This window comes from Moschus berezovskii, chromosome 8 (genome assembly GCF_049115385.1).
Source record: "Moschus berezovskii isolate FMDL1 chromosome 8, NW_MosBer_1.0, whole genome shotgun sequence".
Taxonomy (NCBI): domain Eukaryota; kingdom Metazoa; phylum Chordata; class Mammalia; order Artiodactyla; family Moschidae; genus Moschus; species Moschus berezovskii.
The window spans coordinates 72,436,707-72,460,081 of record NC_142467.1 but is presented as its reverse complement, the minus strand read 5'-3'; positions in this window follow the sequence as shown (position 1 = coordinate 72,460,081).

Genomic DNA, 23,375 nt, shown 5'->3' with positions numbered 1-23,375 from the left:
GCCAACAAAGGTCCGTCTAGTCAAGGCTATGGTTTTTCCTGTGGTCATGTATGGATGTGAGAGTTGGACTGTGAAGAAAGCTGATCGCTGAAGAATTGATGCTTTTGAACTGTGGTGCTGGAGAAGACTCTTGAGAGTCCCTTGGACTGCAAGGAGATCCAACCAGTCCATTCTAAAGGAGATCGATCCTGGGTGTTCATTGGAAGGACTGATGCTAAAGCTGAAACTCCAATACTTTGGCCACCTCATGCGACGAGTTGACTCACTGGAAAAGAGTCTGATGCTGGGAAGGACTGGGGGCAGGAGGAGAAGGGGACAACAGAGACTGAGATGGCTGGATGGCATCACCGACTCGATGGACATGAGTTTGAGTGAACTCCGGGATTTGGTGATGGACAGGGAGGCCTAGCGTGCTGTGATTCATGGGGTCGCAAAGAGTCAGACACGACTGAACTGAACTGAACTGAACTGAGACTTCTTACATGGCAGCCCCACACAGCTCAAGGCTCAGAGTGTGTGCAGGCCAGCAAGTGAAGCAGAAGCCAGGTCCTGTTTCATGACCTGGGACCTCATTCCCACCCACTGCATAGCTTTCTATAGGCTAAGGTGGCTGGTCCCACGTGGTAAGAGAAGTTTAGCTGAACGTAAGGCTGCCACTCCATTTTTCCTTGGTCTTGGGAACTAGACCAAGTTCTGGTGAGTGGGGAATGAGGAAAGAAGATACGTACAAATTCTAGGTTTCATTATAAAAAGAAAGAGGCTTGCCTTCCCCTTCTCTTTTCCTCCTTTCTAGCTGGAGCCAGGGCACCATCTTTGGGGACTGGGAACCATGTGTTGAACATGGTAGGAATGACGAAATGGAAGACTGAGTTCTTGGTGCGTGTGAGTCTGCGGTAGCAGCCTCAAAGACCACCCACCTGGACTTCTGAGTGGATGAGAAGTAAAACATCTTATTTCCCCAACATCAGATCATGTTGGGTGCCTCTGTTTCAGCGACCAGACTGATACCTTATAAGGCAAAGGTCCTCTGCTTTTAATACAAGTTTATCTCCTGGAAGGGACACACAGATACCTGTGAAACAGAGTAGGACCCTGTGGGGCCTTTCTGGGAGCAGATCCCTACCGCCCCCCCACCACTCCTCATTGTAAGAAAACTCTAGCTTCCTAGGCCTTCCCTGAGTTTCAAATAGTAAATTTCATCAGAGAAGTGGTCCCTGGTGGCTCAGGGGTAAAGAATCTACCTGCAGTGCAGGAGACAGGGGTCCAGTCCCTGAGTCAGGAAGACCCTCTGGAGAAGCAAATGGCAACCCACTCCAGTATTCTTGCCTGGGATATCCCATGGACAGAGGAGCCTGGTGGGCTACATCCATGGGGTTCCAAAGGAGTCGGACACGACTGAGTGACTAAACAACAACAAAAGCAAAATGCAGAAACAATGGAAAGCAGTTAGGCAAGATTCCGTGCCCCAAGACAAGCGACGAGGGGACTTCCGTGGTAGTCCAGTAGCTTAGATGTCACCCTCCCAATGTAGGGAGCTCAGGTTTGATCCCTGGTCATGTTACTGAGTCCAAGCTCACTCTGTTCATCGCACGACAGGCCAATGAATCTGAGAGACAAGGTGTTGAGGCAAGGAACAGACTTTAATCGGGGAGCTGGCAGATGGAGAAGATGACAAGCTAGTGCCTTAAAATAACCATCTTATGGGGTCTGGATGCCAGATTATTTTATAGATCAGAGATGGGGAAGGTGAGGAAGCAAAGTAAAAAGGCCATTAATTTTGCAAACATCTCCTAGAATGGCAAGTCTCAAGCAGGGGCTGTGTTCAGTTCTTCCTTCCTGCCATCCACAGGTGGCCTGGGTTCTGAACAAAGCCCCTTTAGTTAAACAGTCAGGCAGAGGGGCAGGATTCTCTGAGGTGGGCCGTTATGTGTGACTATAATAAAAGCAATGAAAAGCAAGTCAAAGAAACAGTTCCAACATGAAGTCAGAATTGGCTTCCTTCCTGCAACAGTGAGGGAACTAGATCCCAATGCTGCAACTAAAGAGTTTGCCTGCCACAACTAAAGATCCCTCATGCCACAACGAAGATGGAAGAGCCTTCGTGCTGCAGCCAAGACCCAGTGCAGCCAAATAAACATGTGCTCAGTCATTCAGTTGTGTCCAGCTCTTTGAGACACCATAGACTGTAGTCCACCACACTCCTCTGTCCGTGGGGCTGTCCAGGCAAGAATACTGAAGTAGGTTGCCATTGCCTTCTCCAGGGGATCTTCCTGATTCAGAGACTGCAGGTGAATTCTTTACTGCTAAGCCACTGGGGAAGCCCAGACAAATGAATAAAATAAATATTTTTCAGAATGTTTAATAAATAGGAAAAAAAGATGACACAGAAGTAGTCAAATATACTTTTTTCAAAAGACAGGAAATGTGGTGCATGTTCCCACATCAGGAAGGGCCCTAACCTTTGCCCCTAGATGGAGGTGTGTGGGAAAACCGCCAGAAACTCAAGGCCCCAACTGGGCTGGAGGCAAATCACTTATCTCTAAGGAAATCCTTTCAGGAAGCTTGAAACTCCAAGTGTTTGTTAAAGATATTTAAGGAAAAGGGTAAAAGATCGTAATTATGGTGAAGGTGAATGTGTGACATGGTTATAAAACAATATATAGGATATATATGAATGTTTAACTTATATAAAGCTAAATAAATATTTATGTAACTTCATGACTTTATAGATGATTTATCTATTTATCTACATATATGAGAAAGAAGTCTGACAGTAAATAGAGATGGGGGTGGTGGATTGTAAGTGTGAATGCTTTATTATTTGCTTTCTGATCTCTAAAATGAACATGTTTTGCTTTTGTAATATGAAAAAAAAGTGTTAATGAATGACACCTTTCACTTTAAAAGGTTATTGCAAAAAAAAAACAGGTTAAAGGTCATTGTAGCTAACCATCTTACAGTCCCTACCCCTCCTCTACCAGCTTCCACCGGCCCCAACCCCCATCCTCAACTCCTCTGCCTGTGGCCCATCCTGGTTGCCTACCACACCCCCAGTTGCAACCCCCAGCCTTGGTCCAGTTTTGAACAAACCCTAATGTACCAAACAAAGGTTCAGGGGAACCCCTGGTCAGAGACTCTACCCAACACATTTGTGTACACTGGGGGTAACTGGGCCCACGAATGAGATCCCACCACGATGACCCAGATAAGAGGACCAAGGCTGAGAAACTTGTGGAGTGGAGGGAAGGCGGAAATAGCAGTGGTTGAAGAGAATGGCAGGAAGTGGAGGAGGAAGGGCTGTGGGTCACTAGCAGAGGCTGAAACGCCAAGGCCAAAGCAGAAGAGTGGTGGGCTGGCCCAAGCCACTTCCAGGCCCACAAACACTTCAGGTCCCCACGAGGCCACCTGTGGGCAGCTGTACCCTGCACGTCTCACGGACAAACCCTCCACCCTCGGGAACTTGGGACCTGCAAGCACCATACAGTCAGTCACTGAGGTTCCAGTGAGGGCCTGAGGTAGGAGGTAGGTGGGTCCCAGGGCTGGACAGAGGGTGTGTGTCAAGCAGAGTAAAATCGAAGCTTTGTTTTCAAAGGACAAAGTTAATGGCAGGAACTGAGCCCTGTCGGAGTAAAGAGATAAGATGACAATTTCTGGGGTCAAGGAAACCCTCCTGACTGCATGTGCACAGGAATGCTCCTTGGGGTTCAGAAAGGAGGGCATGCCACCCCATAATAGGTAGCGCTAAAACTCCCACAGGCCTCTGCACCAGAAACCATCTTGACAAAAAGTTGCACGTGCATATTGGGGAGGGACCTAGAACAGATCAGGAGTGAGAAAAGAAATGAGATAATTGGCCAAAAGTAAACAAAGACCTGGAAGAACTGCCCTATAAAGATGATTTAATCACCTGTTGACTGCTCTCCTCCTCATTAGGGAGGGTGCCCTTTCTCTCCACGTGTGTATTTCTGCCTTGCTTCTGTCTTATTTAAATCAACTGTTTCTCTGTGTGCTCTCCCACACATTATATTGTGTCTCTAATAGTAAACTTTATACTTGTTTTTACAGTTCTTGCCTCCTTGAGAAATTCATTTTTCAAATGGGGCAAGAGCCAGGGGAACTTTGCTTCTAGCGTCTAGCCATTCTCCCACATACCCTCTTTTGGTCTGGTAGCTAGGATATCTGATTTTTCACCCAAATTCAATTCCTAGGTAGGGAACTAAGATTCTACTTTAAATCACTGTTCTCTGCTGTCTCCCAAGATCAGGCCCACCTCACCTGGGAGCCATGTTGAGCTGCTGCTCTGCTGCTGCTAAGTCACTTCAGTCGTGTCCAACTCTGTGCGACCCCATAGACGGCAGCCCACCAGGCTCCCCCATCCCTGGGATTCTCCAGGCAAGAACACTGGAGTGGGTTGCCATTTCCTTCTCCAATGTGTGAAAGTGAAACGTGAAAGTGAAGTCGCTCAGTCATGTCCGACCCTTAGCAACCCCACGGACTGCAGCCTACCAGGCTCCTCCATCCATGGGATTTTCTAAGCAAGAGTACTAGAGTGGCTTGCCATTGCCTTCTCCGCCATGTTGAGCTGGGTGAGCTCAATACCCAGCTCCTGTCAGCTCCTGAATTATCTTTAATCTCTGGACTCAAGGTTAGCATAGCTCTGCAGGTTTAATGACACCATGCTTTTTCCATTTGGTACTTCCACTTGCTTTCTTATCCAGAGGAGGATCATGGTTTGAGGGGTGGCAGCCAGGCACACATGAATCACTTGGGCTCTCTGGGGACCCACATCAAAAGAAAGACAAATAGAACACAGAGACCCCTGAAAGTACTCCTCAGTTGAGGAGAAACCAACCTGAATCTTCTGTCTCCCCCTCTGCAATCTCTCTGGGATGGCTGCCCTCCCACCCCCGCCTGCTGTTTGACCTGGCAGCCGAGCTCCACCCACCACCCAGGGGCCTAAGGGAGAGGAGATCAGAGTACAAGGAAGGCTGAGATGGCCTTGGAGGAAATGAGGTGAAAGATAGAAAGGGGATGGTTCTGATTAAGTTCAGTTCAGTTCAGTCGCTCAGTCATGTCTGACTCTCTGTGACCCCACGGACTGCAGCACGCCAGGCTTCCCCGTCCATCACCAACTCCCGGAATTTACTCAAACTCATGTCCATTGAGTCGGTGATGCCATCCAATCATCTCATCCTCTGTTGTCCCCTTCTCCTCCTGCCTTCAATTTTTCCCAACATCAGGGTCTTTTCCAATGAGTTGGCTATTTGCAACACATGGCCGAAGTATTGGAGTTTCAGCTTCAGAATCAGTCTTTCCAATGAATATTCAGAGTTAATTTCCTTCAGTATTGAATGGTTTGATCTCCTTGTATAACAGGAGAGAAAAGGGCAGGGCACAACTTTTGAAAGAATGACATAGCCCAAGCACCTGACATAAACTGATTAGAATCAAATGGGACCAAGATGGCAGACAGACTAGACCTTGATCCTAAATCAGCAAGTGAAATGACACACCCAGAGGTGCCAAGATAGTTTCAAGTCACTGTCAAAAGACCATGGAGTGGGCGGTGGCCCAAAACCTGGAAACTTCTTCCCCTTCCCAAAAATAGTTGGAATAATCCTCCCATTTATTCAGTTCAGTTCAGTTCAGTCGCTCAGTCTAGTCCGACTCTTTGCGACCCCATGAATCACAGCACGCCAGGCCTCCCTGTCCAACACCAACTCCTGGAGTTCACTCAGACTCATGTCCATCGAGTTGGTGATATCATGTCCATCGAGTTGGTGATGCCATCCAGCCATCTCACTCTCTGTCGTCCCCTTCTCCTCCTGCCCCCAATCCCTCCCAGCATCAGAATCTTTTCCAGTGAGTCAACACTTCGCATGAGTGGCCAAAGTATTGGAGTTTCAACTTAGCATCAGTCCTTCCAGTGAACACCCAGGATTGATCTCCTTTAGAATGGACTGGTTGGATCTCTGCAGTCCAAGGGACTCTCAAGAGTCTTCTCCAACACCACAGTCCAAAAGCATCAATTCTTTGGCGCTCAAATTTCTTTATAGTCCAACTCTCACTTCCATACATGACTATTGGAAAAACCATAGCTTTGACTATATAGACCTTTGTTGCCAAAGTAATGTCTTGATGGAGTATTACTCAGCCATTAAAAATACATTTGAATTAGTTCTAATGAGGTGGATAAAACTGGAGCCTATTATACAGAGTGAAGTAAGCCAGAAAGAAAAAACATCAATGCAGTATACTAATGCATATATATGGAATTTAGAAAGAGGGTAACCTTAACCCTGTATCAGTTCAGTTCAGTCGCTCAGTCGTGTCCGACTCTCTGTGACCCCATGAATCACAGCACGCCAGGCCTCCCTGTCCATCACCAACTCCTGCAGTTCACTCAAACTCATGTCCATTGAGTCGGTGATGCCATCCAGCCATCTCATTCTCTGTCGTCCCCTTCTCCTCCCGCCCCCAACCTTTCCCAGCATCAGAGTCCTTTCCAGTGAGTCAACTCGTCGCATGAGGTGGCCAAAGTATTGCAGTTTCAGCTTTAGCATCAGTCCTTCCAATGAACACCCAGGATTGATCTCCTTTAGAATGGACTGGTTGGATCTCCTTGCAGTCCAAGGGACTCTCAAGAGTCTTCTCCAGCATCACAGTTCAAAAGCATCAATTCTTCGGTGATCAGCTTTCTTCACAGTCCAACTCTCACATCCATACATGACCACGGGAAAAACCATAGCCTTGACTAGATGGACAATACGAGACAGCAAAAGAGACACAGGTATATAGAACAGTCTTTGGGACTCTGTGGGAGAGGGTGAGTGTGGGATGATTTGGGAGAATGGCATTGAAACATGTATATTATCGTATGTGAAACGAATCACCAGTCCAGTTTCGACGCATGATACAGGATGCTCAGGGCTGGTGTACGGGGATGACCCAGAGGGAGGATATGGGGAGAAGGGAGGTGGGAGTGGGGTTCAAGAAGGGGAACACATGTACACCCGGGGCGGATTCATGTCAATGTGTGGCAAAACCAACCAATATAATATTGTAAAGTCATTAACCTCCAATAAAAAAAAAGAAAAAAAATCTTTAATATGATAAAACCTGTAAAATATTAACAACATAATTAAATCAATGCATTTAATGCCAAAAAAAAAAAAAACCCCCACAAAGTGATGTCTCTGCTTTTTAATATACTATCTAGGTTGGTCATAACTTTCCTTCCAAGGAGTAAGCGTCTTTTAATTTCATGGCTGCAATCACCATCTGCAGTGATTTTGGAGCCCCCCAAAATAAAGGCTGACACTGTTTCCACTGTTTCCCCATCTATTTCCCATGAAGTGATGGGACCAGATGCCATGATCTTAGTTGTCCGAATGTTGAGCTTCAAGCCAACTTTTTCACTCTCCTCTTTCACTTTCATCAAGAGGCTTTTGAGTTCCTCTTCACTTTCTGCCATAGGGTGGTGTCATCTGCATATCCGAGGTTATTGATATTTCTCCCAGTAATCTTGATTCCAGCTTGTGCTTCTTCCAGCCCAGCGTTCCTCATGATGTACTCTGCATATAAGTTAAAGAAGCAGGGTGACAATATACAGCCTTGACGTACTCCTTTTCCTATTTGGAACCAGTCTGTTGTTCCACATCCAGTTCTAACTGTTGCTTCCTGACCTGCATACAGGTTTCTCAAGAGGCAGGTCAGGTGGTCTGGTATTCCTATTGCTTGAAGAATTTTCCACAGTTTATTGTGATCCACACAGTCAAAGGCTTTGGCATAGTCAATAAAGCAGAAATTGATGTTTTTCTGGAACTCTCTTGCTTTTTCCATGATCCAGTGGATGTTGGCAATTTGATCTCTGGTTCCTCTGCCTTTTCTAAAACCAGCTTGAACATCTGGAAGTTCACGGTTCACGTATTGCTGAAGCCTGGCTTGGAGAATTTTGAGCATGACTTTACTAGGATGTGAGATGAGTGTAATTGTGTGGTAGTTTGAGCATTCTTTGGCATTGCCTTTCTTTGGAATTGGAATGAAGACTGACCTTTTCCAGTCCTGTGGCCACTGCTGAGTTTTCCACATTTGCTGGCATATTGAGTGAAGCACTTTCACAGCATCATCTATCAGAGTTTGAAATAGCTCAACTGGAAATCCATCACCTCCACTAGCTTTGTTCATAGTGATGCTCTCTAAGGCCCACTTGACTTCACATTCCAAGATATCTGGCTCTAGATGAGTGATCACACAATTGTGATTATCTTGGTTGTGAAGATCTTTTTTGTACAGTTCTTCTGTGTATTCTTGCCACCTCTTCTTAATATCTTCTGCTTCTGTTAGGTCCATACCATTCTGTCCTTTATCAAGCCCATCTTTGCATGAAATGTTCCCTTGGAATCTCTAATTTTCTTGAAGAGATCTCTTGTCTTTCCTATTCTGTTGTTTTCCTCTATTTCTTTGCATTGATCCTTGAGGAAGTCTTTCTTATCTCTACTTGCTATTCTTTAGAACTCTGCATTCAGATGCTTATATCTTTCCTTTTCTCCTCTCTTCTTTTCACAGCTATTTGTAAGGCCTCCTCAGACAGCCACTTTGCTTTTTTCCATTTCTTTTCCATGAGGATGGTCTTGATCCCAATCTCCTGTACAATGTCATGAACCTCCATCCATAGTTCATCAGGCACTCTGTCTATCAGATCTAGTCCCTTAAATCTATTTCTCATTTCCACTGTATAATCATAAGGGATTTGATTTAGGTCATATCTAAATGGTCTAGTGGTTTTTCCTGCTGCTGCTGCTAAGTCACTTCAGTCGTGTCCGACTCTGTGTGACCCCATAGACGGAAGCCCACCAGGCTCCCCCGTCCCTGGGATTCTCCAGGCAAGAACACTGGAGTGGGTTGCCATTTCCTTCTCCAATGTGTGAAAGTGGAAAGTGAAAAGTGAAAGTGAAGTCGCTCAGTCGTGTCCGACCCTTAGCGACCCCACGGACTGCAGCCTACCAGGCTCCTCCATCCATGGGATTTTCTAGGCAGTAGTACTGGAGTGGTTTGCCATTGCCTTCTCCGGGTTTTCCCTACTTTCTTCAATTTAAGTCTGAATTTGGCAATAAGGAGTTCATAATCTGAGCCACAGTCAGCTCCCGGTCTTGTTTTTGCTGACTGTGTAGAGCTTCTCCATCTTTGGCTGCAAAGAATATAATCAGTCTGATTTCGGTGTTGACCATCCGGTGATGTCCATGTGTAGAGTCTTCTCTTGTGTTGTTGAAAGAGGGTGTTTGCTATGACCAGTGCGTTCTCTTGGCAAAACTTTATTAGCCTTTGCCCTGCTTGATTCTGTGCTCCAAGGCCAAATTTGCCTGTTATTCCACGTGTTTCTTGACTTCTTACTTTTGCATTCCAGTCCCCCGTAATGAAAAGGACATCTTTTTTGGGTGTTAGTTCTAAAAGGTTTTGTAGGTCTTCATAGAACCATTCAACTTCAGCTTCTTCAGCGTTACTAGTTGGGGCATAGGTTTGGATTACTGTGTTATTGAGTGGTTTACCTTGGAAACGAACAGAGATCATTCTGTCATTTTTGAGATTGCATCCAAGTACTGCATTTCAGACTCTATTGTTGACAATGATGGCTACTCCATTTCTTCTAAGGGATTCCTGCCCACAGTAGTAGATATAATGGTCATCTGAGTTAAATTCACCCATTCCAGTCCATTTTAGTTCACTGATTCCTAGAATGTCTACATTCACTCTTGCCATCTCCTGTTTGACCACTTCCAATTTGCCTTGATTCATGGGCCTAACATTCCAGGTTCCTGTGCAATATTGCTCTTTACAGCATTGGACCTTGCTTCTATCACCAGTCACATCCACAACTGGGTATTGTTTTTCTTTGGCTCCATCCCTTCATTCTTTCAGGATTTATTTCTCCACTGGTCTCCAGTAGCATATTGGGCAGCTACCGACCTGGGGAGTTCCTCTTTCAGTATCCTATCATTTTGGCTTTTCATACTGTTCATGGGGTTCTCAAGGCAAGAATACTGATGTGGTTTGCCATTCCCTTCTCCAGTGGACACATCCTACTCATTAGCATATGAAATTACCCAGCTTATAAAATGTAACCAAGTTACATTTCACTGCTACACTCAACCTCTGCAATGGCCCACAATCTGTGGAGTGTGTTTTTATCTGTATCTGAAAACAATCACTTCTTACCTATCATTTTGTCTCTCACTGAATTGTTTCTATGATGAGACATCAAGAACCTGAGCTTCATTAGGTCCTGGAACCAGGTACTGTGGGTTGTGGCTGGGTTCGAGTCCCAGCCACATGGGTTCAAGTCCCAATCTGTGGTAAAAAGTTTCAGTTGGAGTCCAAGGGACTCGCAAGAGTCTTTTCCAGCACCACAACTCAAATGCATCAATTTTTGTGTGCTCAGTCTTCTTTATTGTCCAACTATCACATCCATACATGACTGCTGGAAATACCATAGCTTTGACTATACGGACCTTTGTCAGCAAAGTGATGTCTCAGCTTTTTATACTCTGTCTTGGGCTGTCCTCTTGAAGAAAGTGAAAGAGGAGAGTGAACAAACTGGCTTAAAACTCAACATCAAAAAACGAAGGTCATGGCATCTGGTCCCATCACTTCATGACAAATAGATGGGGAAACAATGGAAATGGTGAGAAACTTTATTTTCTTGGGCTCCAAAATCACTTCAGATGGTGCCTATAGCAATGAAATTGAAAGACACTTGCTCCTTGGAAGAAGCTATGACCAACCTAGACAGCACATTAAAAAGCAGAGACATTACTTTGCCAACAAAGGTCCATCTAGTCAAAGCTTTGGTTTTTCCAGTAGTCATGTATGGAAGTGAGATTTGAACCATAAAGAAAGTTGAGCACAGAACTGATGCTTTTGAACGGTGATGTTGGAAAAGACTCCTGAGAGTCCCTTGGACTGCACGGAGATCAAAGCAGTCAATCCTAAAAGAAATAAGTCCTCAGTATTCATTGGAAGGACTGATGCTGAAGCTGAAACTCCAATACTTTGGTCACCTGATGCAAAGAACTGACTCAATGGAAAAGACCCTGATGCTGGTAAAGAATGAAGGCAGGAGAAGGGGATGACAGAGGATGAGATGGGGTTGGATGGCATCACCGACTCAATGGACATGAATCTGAGTAAGCTCCAGGAGTTGGTGATGGATAGGGAAGCTTGGCATGCTGCAGTACATGGGGTCTCAAAGAGTCAGACACAACTGAGTGACTGAATTGAACTGAACTAGGTCTGTCAGAATGTGGTCCACTGGAGAAGGGAATGGCAAACCACATCAGTATTCTTGCCTTGAGAACCCCATGAACAGTATGAAAAGCCAAAATGATAGGATACTGAAAGAGGAACTCCCCAGGTCGGTAGCTGCCCAATATGCTACTGGAGACCAGTGGAGAAATAAATCCTGAAAGAATGAAGGGATGGAGCCAAAGAAAAACAATACCCAGTTGTGGATGTGACTGGTGATAGAAGCAAGGTCCAATGCTGTAAAGAGCAATATTGCACAGGAACCTGGAATGTTAGGCCCATGAATCAAGGCAAATTGGAAGTGGTCAAACAGGAGATGGCAAGAGTGAATGTAGACATTCTAGGAATCAGTGAACTAAAATGGACTGGAATGGGTGAATTTAACTCAGATGACCATTATATCTACTACTGTGGGCAGGAATCCCTTAGAAGAAATGGAGTAGCCATCATTGTCAACAATAGAGTCTGAAATGCAGTACTTGGATGCAATCTCAAAAATGACAGAATGATCTCTGTTCGTTTCCAAGGTAAACCACTCAATAACACAGTAATCCAAACCTATGCCCCAACTAGTAACGCTGAAGAAGCTGAAGTTGAATGGTTCTATGAAGACCTACAAAACCTTTTAGAACTAACACCCAAAAAAGATGTCCTTTTCATTACGGGGGACTGGAATGCAAAAGTAAGAAGTCAAGAAACACGTGGAATAACAGGCAAATTTGGCCTTGGAGCACAGAATCAAGCAGGGCAAAGGCTAATAAAGTTTTGCCAAGAGAACGCACTGGTCATAGCAAACACCCTCTTTCAACAACACAAGAGAAGACTCTACACATGGACATCACCGGATGGTCAACACCGAAATCAGACTGATTATATTCTTTGCAGCCAAAGATGGAGAAGCTCTATACAGTCAGCAAAAACAAGACCGGGAGCTGACTGTGGCTCAGATTATGAACTCCTTATTGCCAAATTCAGACTTAAATTGAAGAAAGTAGGGAAAACCACTAGACCATTTAGATATGACCTAAATCAAATCCCTTATGATTATACAGTGGAAATGAGAAATAGATTTAAGGGACTAGATCTGAAAGAATGCCTGATGAACTATGGATGGAGGTTCATGACATTGTACAGGAGATAGGGATCAAGACCATCCTCATGGAAAAGAAATGCAAAAAAGCAAAATGGCTGTCTGAGGAGGCCTTACAAATAGCTGTAAAAAGAAGAGAAGCAAAAAACAAAGGAGAAAAGGAAAGATATAAGCATCTGAATGCAGAGTTCCAAAGAATAGCAAGGAGAGATAAGAAAGCCTTCCTCAGTGATCAATGCGAAAAAACAGAGGAAAACAACAGAATGGGAAAGACTAGAGATCTCTTTGAGAAAATTAGAGGAGCGGTCCTAAGATGCCAGAGGAATAGGACAGGGAGACCACTTTCTCCCCCACAAATTCATCAAAAGAACATTTGAACGCTGAGTAAATTCCACAAAACAACTTCTGTATGCTGGCAGAGGACATCAGGCACCCAGAAAAGCAGCCCGTTGTCTTCGAAAGGAGGTAGAAATAAATATAAAAGATAAAAACAGAGGCAAAAGAGGTAGGGATGGAGATCCGTCCTGGGAAGGGAGTCTTAAAAAAGAGAGAAGTTTCCAAACACCAGGAAACACTCTCACTGGTGAGTCTGTGGTAAACTTTGGAACCTCAGAGGGCAACATATCTGGGAGGAAAAATAAATAAATAATTAAAACCCACAGATTACATGACCAATGGTAACTCTCAGCGGAGAAGCAGTGCAGACGCCCGCATTTGCCACTAGCAAGCAGGGGCTGGGCAGGGAGGTGTGGGCTGCATTGCTTAGAGTAAGGACTGGGCCTGAATGCCCCAAGGGCAATCTGAAGGAACTAATTTGAGATAGCAAAGCAGACTGTGGGTTAGCTACCCCGCGAAAAGCCCTAATCTAAGACACCGCCAGGCCTGCTCACAGAACAAAGGACTGAGCAGAGTCAGCCGGCTGCGGACAGGTCCATCCCACCCCCCACCCCTGGAGACAGGCAGGGGAGGGCAGCCAGAGCTGGAAGGGGGCAATCGCGGACCCAGATAGGTATCATCTACCAAACTGCAAGCAGGCTTCGTTGCTAACCAAGACTTCTTGGGATTCTGGACAGTCGACATTCGCTGGGAGGGTCGCAGCCAGAGAAAAGCTCCCCAGAAGAGACACACGGCACACCTGAGAAGGTGTGCTGGTTGTACACCCAGAAAACCGAGCGGCAGGGATGGGGTGGCAATAAGTTGCAGCAACTGTGCTCGCCAAACATCTGGTCACTTGAGCTGCTTGGACCTGGGAAGGACACAAAACGCAGGCCCAGCTGAATCTGGGCCTTTGAGGAGTACCTGAACCTGAGCGACTTAGACCTGGGAAGTGCATACAACCCAGGGCCGGCCTCAGACAGTTCCCAGCAGAGCAACCTAGAGCCTAAGCAGTGTAGACAGGGAAAGCACACATGCCGTGAGGGAGGGCAAACCCAGTGTGGCTGAGACACTGCGAGCACATGCCAGTGTTATTTGTTTGCAGTGTTCCTTCCTCCCCACAACACGACTGAACAAGTGAGCCTAAACAAGTGTCCACCACCGCCCCCTTGTGTCAGGGCAGAAATCAGACACTGAAGAGACCAGCAAACAGAAGAAGTTAAAACAGAGGGAACCGCCTTGGAAGTGACAGGTGCAATAGATTAAAACCCTGTAGTTAGCACCGACTACATAGGAAGGGGCCTATAGATCAAGTATAAGCTGGATCAAGAAACTATCTGAAAATGAACTGACCCCACACTGTCCACAAAACACCAGAGAAAGTCTTAGATATAGTTTTACTATTATCATTCTTTAAACTAAAAAAATAAAAAATTTTAAGTCCTCTATTACTCCTTTAATTTTCATTTTTATAACCTACTATTACTTTGCAAAAAAAAAAGACCCTATTTTTTAAAGTAAACTTCATATTTATATATTTTATAATTTTTGTGACTTTGTTTTTTTCTTTAATATTGTATTTTTGAGAATCCAACCTCTACTCTAGATTTTTAATCTTTGCTTTTTGGTATTTGTTATCAATTTTGTACCTTTAAGAACTCAATCTTCAGTACCCATTTTTACTTGGGAGCGAGATTACTGGCTTGACTGCTCTCTCCCTCTTCGGGCTCTCCTTTTTCTCCACCAGGTTGCCTCTATCTCCTCCTTCCCCCTTCTCTTCTCTGCCCAACTCTGAATCTCTGTGTGTTCTGGATTGTGGAGAACAGGTCGGGAACCGATTACTGGCTGGATCTATCTCTCTCTTCTGATCCCCCCTTTTATCCTCCTGGCCACCTCTGTCTCCTTCCTCCCTCTTCTCTTCTCTGTGTAACTCCATGAACATCTCTGGGTGTTCCAGACTGTGGAGCGCACATAAGGAAGTGATTACTGGCTAGCTTGCTCTCTTCCCCTATGATTCCCCCTATTCTCCTCCTGGCCACCTCTGTCTCCTTCCTCCCTCCTCTCTTCTCTGTGTAACTCCGTGAACATCTCTGGGTGTTCCAGACTGTGGAGAGCACATAGGGAAGTGATTACTGGCTAGCTGGCTCTCTCCCCTTTTGATTCCCCCTCTTCTCCTCCTGGTCACCTCTGTCTCCCTCCTCTGTCTTCTCTCCTCCATGTAACCCTGTGAACCTCTCCAGGTGTCCCTCACTGTGAAGAAACTTTTCATCTTTAAACTAGATGTTTTATCATTGGTGCTGTATAGATGGAGAAGTCTTGAGGCTACTGTAAGAATAAAACTTAAAACCAGAGGCAGGAGGCTTAAGTCCAAATCCTGAGAACACCGGAGAACTCCTGACTCCAGGGAACATTAATCGATAGGAGCTCATCAAATGCCTCCATACCTACACTAAAACCAAGCACCACTCAAGGGCCAACAAGTTTCAGAGCAAGACATACCATACAAATTCTCCAGCAACACAGGAACATAGCCCTGAGCATCAATATACAGGCTGCCCAAAGTCATTCCAAACCCACTGACATCTCATAACTCATTATTGGACACTTCATTGCACTCCAGAGAGAAGAAATCCATCTCCACCCACCAGAACACCGACACAAGCTTCTCTAACCAGGAAACCTTGACAAGCCACCAGTCCAACTCCACCCACAGCAAGGAAACTCCACAATAAAGAGAACGCCACAAACTGCTAGAATACAGAAAGGCCACCCCAAACACAGCAATATAAATAAGAGGAAGAGGCAGAAAAATACCCAGCAGGTAAAGGATCAGGATAAATGCCCACCAAACCAAAAAAAAAAAAAAAGAGGAAGAGATAGAGAATTTACCTGATAAAGAGTTCCAGATAATGATAGTGAAAATGATCCAAAATCTTGAAAACAAAATGGAGTTACAGATAAATAGCCTGGAGACAAGGATTGAAAAGATGCAAGAAAGGCTTAACAAGGACCTAGAAGAAATAAAAAAGAGTCAATAGATAATGAATAATACAATAAATGAGATCCAAAACACTCTGGAGGGAACCAACAGTAGAATAACGGAGGCAGAAAATAGGATAAGTGAGATAGAAGATAGAATGGTAGAAATAAATGAAACAGAGAGGAAAACAGAAAAATGAATTTAAAGAAATGAGGACAATCTCAGAGACCTCTGGGACAATGTTAAATGCCCCAACATTCGAATCATAGGAGTCCCAGAAGAAGAAGACAAAAAGAAAGACCATGAGAAAATGCTTGAGGAGATAATAGTTGAAAGCTTCCCTAAAATGGGGAAGGAAATAATCACCCAAGTCCAAGAAACCCAGAGAGTCCCTAACAGGATAAACCCAAGGTAAAACACCCCAAAACACATATTAATCAAGTTAAAAAAGATCAAACACAAAGAACAAATATTAAAAGCAGCAAGGGAAAAACAACAAATAACACACAAGGGGATTCCCATAAGGATACAGCTGATCTTTCAATAGAAACTCTTCAGGCCAGGAGGGAATGGCAGGACATACTTAAAGTGATGAAAGAAAATAACCTACAGCCCAGATTGCTATACCCAGCAAGAATCTCATTCAAATATGAAGGAGAAATCAAAAGCTTTACAGACAAGCAAAAGCTGAGGGAATTCGGCACCACCAAACCAGCTCTCCAACAAATGCTAAAGGATCTTCTCTAGACAGGAAACACAAAAAGGGTGTATAAACTCGAACGCAAAACAATAAAGTAAATGGCAACGGGATCATACTTATCAATAATTACCTTAAAGGTAAATGGGGTGAATACCCCAACCAAAAGACAAAGGCTGGCTGAATGGATACAAAAACAAGACCCCTATATGTGTTGTCTACAAGAGACCCACCTCGAAACAAGGGACACATACAGACTGAAAGTGAAGGGCTGGAAAAAGATATTCCACGCAAATAGAGACCAAAAGAAAGCAGGAGTAGCAATACTCATACAAGAAAAGATAGACTTTAAAACAAAGGTTGTGTAAAGAGACAAAGAAGGACACTACATAATGATCAAAGGATCAATCCAAGAAGAAGATATAACAATTATAAATATATATGCATGCAACATAGGAGCACCGCAATATGTAAGACAAGTGCTAACAAGTGTGAAAGAGGAAATTAATAATAACACAATAATAGTGGGAGACTTTAATACCCCACTCACACCTATGGATAGATCAACTAAACAGAAAATTAACAAGAAAACACAAACTTTAAATGATACAATAGAACAGTTAGACCTAATTGATATCTATAGGACATTTCACCCCAAAACAATGAATTTCACCTTTTTCTCAAGTGCATACAGAACCTTCTCCAGGATAGATCACATGCTGAGCCATAAACCTAGCCTTGGTAAATTCAAAAAAATTGAAGTCATTCCAAGCATCTTTTCTGACCACAGTGCAGTAAGATTAGATCTCAATTACAGGAGAAAAACTATTAAAAATTCCAACATATGGAGGCTGAACAACACGCTGCTGAATAACCAACAAATCACAAAAGAAATCAAAACAGAAATAAAAATATGCATAGAAACGAATGAAAATGAAAACACAATAACCCAAAAGCTCTGCGACAGTGTAAAAGCAGTGCTAAGGGGAAGGTTCATAGCAATACAGGCATACCTCAATAAACAAGAAAAAAGTCAACTAAATCAACTAGAAAAGTCACCTAAAGCAACTAGAAAAGGAAGAAATGAAGAACCCCAGGGTTAGTAGAAGAAAAGAAATCTTAAAAATTAGGCCAGAAATAAATGTAAAAGAAACAAAAGAGACCATGGCAACAGTCAACAAAGCCTAAAGCTGGCTCTTTGAGAAGATAAATAAAATAGACAAACCATTAGCCAGACTCATCAAAAACAAAGGGAGAAGCGTCAAATCAACAAAATTAGAAATGAAAATGGAGAGATCATAACAGACAATACAGAAATACAAAGGATCATAAGAGGCTACTATCAGCAATTATATGCCAATAAAATGGACAACTTGGAAGAAATGGGTAATTCTTAGAAAAGAATAACTTACCAAAACTGAACCAGGAAGAAATAGAAAATCTTAACAGACCCATCACAAGCACAGAAATTGAAACTGTAATCAGAAATCTTCCAGCAAACAAAAGCCCAGGTCCAGACGGTTTCACAGCTGAATTCTACCAAAAATTTAGAGAAGAGCTAACACCTATCCTACTCAAACTCTTCCAGAAAATTGCAGAGGAAGGTAAACTTCCAAACTCATTCTATGAGGCCACCATCACCCTAATACCAAAACCAGACAAAGATGCCACAAAAAAGGAAAACTACAGGCCAATATCACTGATGAACATAGATGCAAAAATCCTTAACAAAATTCTAGAAATCAGAATCCAAGAACACATTAAAAAGATCATATATCATGACCAAGTGGGCTTTATTCCAGGGATGCAAGGATTCTTCAATATGCACAAATCAATCAATGTAATACACCACATTAACAAACTGAAAAATAAAAGCCATATGATTGTCTCAATAGATGCAGAGAAAGTCTTTGACAAAACTCAACATCCATTTATGATAAAAACCCTCCAGAAGGTGGGAATAGAAGGAACATACCTCAACATAATAAAAGCTATATATGACAAACCCACAGCGAACATTATCTTCAATGGTGAAAAATTTCCCCTAAAGTCAGGAACAAGACAAGGGTGCCCACTCTCACCAATACTATTCAACATAGTTTTGGAAGTTTTGGCCACAGAAATCAGAGCACAAAAAGAAATGAATCCAGATTGGAAAAGAAGAAGTAAAACTCTCACTGTTTGCAGATGACATGATCCTCTACAAAGAAAACCCTAAACACTCCACCAGAAAATTACTAGAGCTAATCAATGAATATAGTTATCTTGCAGGATATAAAATCAACACACAGAAATCCCTTGCATTCCTATACACGAATAATGAGAAAACAGAAAGTGGAACTAAGGAAACAATTCCATTCACGATTGCAATGAAGAGAATAAAATACTTAAGAATATATCTACATAAAGAAACAAAAGACCTATATATAGAAAACTATAAAACACTGGTGAAAGAAATCAGAGCGGACACTAATAGATGGAGAAATATACCGTGTTCATAGATCGGCAGAATCGATATAGTGAAAATGAGTATACTACCCAAAGCAATCTATAGATTGAATGCAATCCCTATCAAGCTACCAACGGTGTTTTCCACAGAGCTAGAACAAGTAATTTCAAAATTTGTATGGAAATACAAAAAACCTCGAATAGCCAAAGCAGTCTTGAGAAAAAAGAATGGAACTGGGGGAAACAACCTGCCAGACTTCAGGCTGTACTACAAAGCCACAGTCATCAAGACAGTATGGTACTGGCATAAAGACAGAAATATAGATCAGTGGAACAAAATAGAAAGCCCAGAGATAAATCCATGCACTTATGGACACCTTATCTTTGACAAAGGAGGCAAGAATATTCAATGGAGAAAAAGACAATCTCTTTAACAAGTGGTGCTGGGAAAACTGGTCAGGCACTTGTAAAAGAATGAAACTAGAAACGTCCTAACACCATACATCAAAATAAACTCAAAATGGATTAAAGATCAAAATGTAAGACCAGAAACTATAAAACTCCTAGAGGAGAACATAGGCAAAACATTCTCCAACATAAAACACAGCAGGATCCTCCATGACCCACCTCCCAGAATATTGGGAATAAAAGCAAAAATAAACAAATGGGACCTAATTAAAATGAAAAGCTTGTGCACAACAAAGGAGACTATAAGCAAGGTGAAAAGACAGCCTTCAGAATGGGAGAAAATAATAGCAAATGAAGCAACTGACAAAGAATTAATCTCAAAAGTATACAAGCAACTCTTGCAGCTCAATTCCAGCAAAATAAACGACCCAATTAAAATTGGGCCAAAGAACTAAACAGACTTTTCTTCAAAGAAGACATACAGATGGCTAACAAACACATGAAAAGATACTGAACATCACTCACTATCAGTTCAGTTCAGTTCAGTTCAGTCGCTCAGTCGTGTCCGACTCTCCACGACCCCATGAATCACAGCACGCCAGGCCTCCCTGTCCATCACCAACTCCCGGAGTACACTCAAACCCATGTCCACAGAGTCGGTGATGCCATCCAGCCATCTCATTCTCCGTCGTCCCCTTCTCCTCCCGCCCCCAACCTTTCCCAGCATCAGAGTCTTTTCCAGTGAGTCAACCCGTCGCATTAGGTGGCCAAAGTATTGCAGTTTCAGCTTTAGCATCAGTCCCTCCAATGAACATCCAGGATTGATCTCCTTTAGAATGGACTGGTTGGATCTCCTTGCAGTATAAGGGACTCTCAAGAGTCTTCTCCAACACCACAGTTCAAAAGCATCGATTCTTCGGCGATCAGCCTTCTTCACAGTCCAACTCTCACATCCATACATGACCACGGGAAAAACCATTGCCTTGACTAGACGGACCTTGGTTGGCAAAGTAATGTTTCTGCTTTTTAATATACTATCAAGGTTGATCATAACTCACTATCTGAGAAATGCAAATCAAAACCACAATAAGGTACCATTTAACGCCAGTCAGAATGGCTGCTATCCAAAAGTCTACAAACAATAAATGCTGGAGAGGGTGTGGAGAAAAGGGAACCCTCTTACACTGTTGGTGGGAATGCAAACTAGTATAGCCACTATGGAGAACAGTCTGGAGATTCCTTAAAAAACTGGAAATAGAACTGCCATATGACCCAGCAATCCCACTGCTGGGCATACACACCAAGGAAATCAGAATTGAAAGAGACATGTGTACCCCAATGTTCATCACAGCACTGTTTATAATAGCCCAGATGGGGAAACAACCTAGATGTCCATCTGCAGATGAATGGATAAGAAAGCTGTGATACATATACACAATGGAGTATTACTCAGCCATTAAAAAGAATACATTTGAATCAGTTCTAATGAGGTGGATGAAACTGGAGCCTAATATACAGAGTGAGGTAAGCCAGAAAGAAAAACACCAATACAGTATACTAACGCATATATATGGAAAGATGGTAACGATAACCCTGTATACGAGATGACAAAAGAGACACAGATGTATAGAACAGTCTTTTGGTCTCTGTGGGAGAGGGCGAGGGTGGGATGATTTGGGAGAATGGCATTGAAATATGTATATTATCATATGTGAAACAAATCGCTAGTCCAGGTTCGATGCATGATACAGGATGCTCGGGGCTGGTGTACTGGGATGAACCAGAGGGATGGGATGGAGAGGGAGGTGGAAGGGGGGTTTAAGAAGGGAAACACATGTACACCAGTGGCGGATTTATGTCAATGTATGGCAAAACCAATGCAATATTGTAAAGTAATTAGCCTCCAATTAAATAAATTTATATTTAAAAAAACAAAATTAGAGATACAAAGGGAACATTTCATGCAAAGATGGGCTCGATAAAGGACAGAAATGGTATGGACCTAACAGAAGCAGAAGATATTAAGAAGAGGTGGCAAGAATACACAGAAGAACTGTACAAAAATGATCTTCACGACCCAGATAATCACGATGGTGTGATCACTCACCTGGAGCCAGACATCCTGGAATGTGAAGCCAAGTGGGCCTTAGAAAGAATCATTATGAACAAAGCTAGTGGAGGTGGTGGAATTCCAGTTGAGCTATTTCAAATCCTGATGGATGATGCTGTGAAAGTGCTTCACTCAATATGCCAGCAAATTTGGAAAACTCAGCAGTGGCCTCAGGACTGGAAAAGGTCAGTCTTCATTCCAATCCCAAAGAAAGGCAAGGCCAAAGAATGCTCAAACTACTGCACAATTGCACTCATCTCACATGCTAGTAAAGTCATGCTCAGAATTCTCCAAGCCAGGCTTCAGCAATACGTGAACCGTGAACTTCCAGATGTTCAAAATGGTTTTAGAAAAGGCAGAGGAACCAGAGATCAAATTGCCAACATCCACTGGATCATGGAAAAAGCAAGAGAGTTCCAGAAAAAACATCTATTTCTGCTTCATTGACTATGCCAAAGCCTTTGACTCTGTGGATCACAGTAAACTGTTGAAAATTCTGAAAGAGATGGGAATACCAGACCACCTGACCTGCCTCTTGAGAAACCTGTAAGCAGGTCAGGAAGCAACAGTTAGAACTGGATGTGGAACAACAGACTGGTTCCAAATAGGAAAAGGAGTACGTCAAGGCTGTATATTGTCACCCTGCTTCTTTAACTTATATGCAGAGTACATCATGAGGAACGCTGGGCTGGAAGAAGCACAAGCTGGAATCAAGATTACTGGGAGAAATATCAATAACCTCGGATATGCAGATGACACCACCCTATGGCAGAAAGTGAAGAGGAACTCAAAAGCCTCTTGATGAAAGTGAAAGAGGAGAGTGAAAAAGTTGGCTTGAAGCTCAACATTCGGACAACTAAGATCATGGCATCTGGTCCCATCACTTCATGGGAAATAGATGGGGAAACAGTGGAAACAGTGTCAGCCTTTATTTTGGGGGGCTCCAAAATCACTGCAGATGGTGATTGCAGCCATGAAATTAAAAGACGCTTACTCCTTGGAAGGAAAGTTATGACCAACCTAGATAGCATCTTAAAAAACAGAGACATTACTTTGCCAACAAAGGTCTCTCTAGTCAGGGCTATTGTTTTTCCAGCAGTCATGTATGTATTTGAGAGTTGGACTGTGAAGAAAGCTGAGCGCTGAAGAATTGATGCTTCTGAAGTGTGGTGTTGGAGACGACTCTTTAGAGTCCCTTGGACTGCAAGGAGATCCAACCAGTCCATTCTAAAGGAGATCAGTCCTGGGTGTACATTGGAAGGACTGATGCCAAGCTGAAACTCCAATACTTTGGCCACCTCATGCGAGGAGTTGACTCATTGGAAAAGACTCTGATGCTGGGAGGGATTGGGGGCTGGAGAAGGGGACGGCAGAGGATGAGATGGCTGGATGGCATCACAGACTCGATGGACATGAGTTTGGGTAAACTCCGGGAGTCAGTGATGGACAGGGAGGTCTGGCATGCTATGATTCATGGGGTCACAAAGAGTTGGACACAACTGAGCGTCTGAACTGAACTGAACTGAAGGTTTGTCATTACTTTCCTTAAAGGAGCAAACATCTTTTAATTTCACTAAACATGGGTTCCATTCCTCCCCAACTAGGTGTGTGGCCTTAGCCAAAGGAACCTCTTTGTGCCATTTCCCCACCTGTAAAATCATTGATTACCACCTATGATCTTTTTGATGATTGAATGAGTTAATTTTAATTGTGGAACACTGAAAAGAATGCATTTCGTAAGCAACTGTTAATTTAGTGCCAAGACTAAAGCATGCCTGGCCCTGTTGTGTCAGGTGAGATAGAGAGCCTTGCAAATCATGGAAAACGACCATGTCCCTAACCTAGAACAATGTTAAATAATCCATCTAAGAGGACGTGGGAAGACAAAACTAGCTCTACAAGAATCTAAAAGGTTAAAATGAATGTCTGAACACTGGTTCCCTTCAGTTCAGATCAGTTCAGTCAC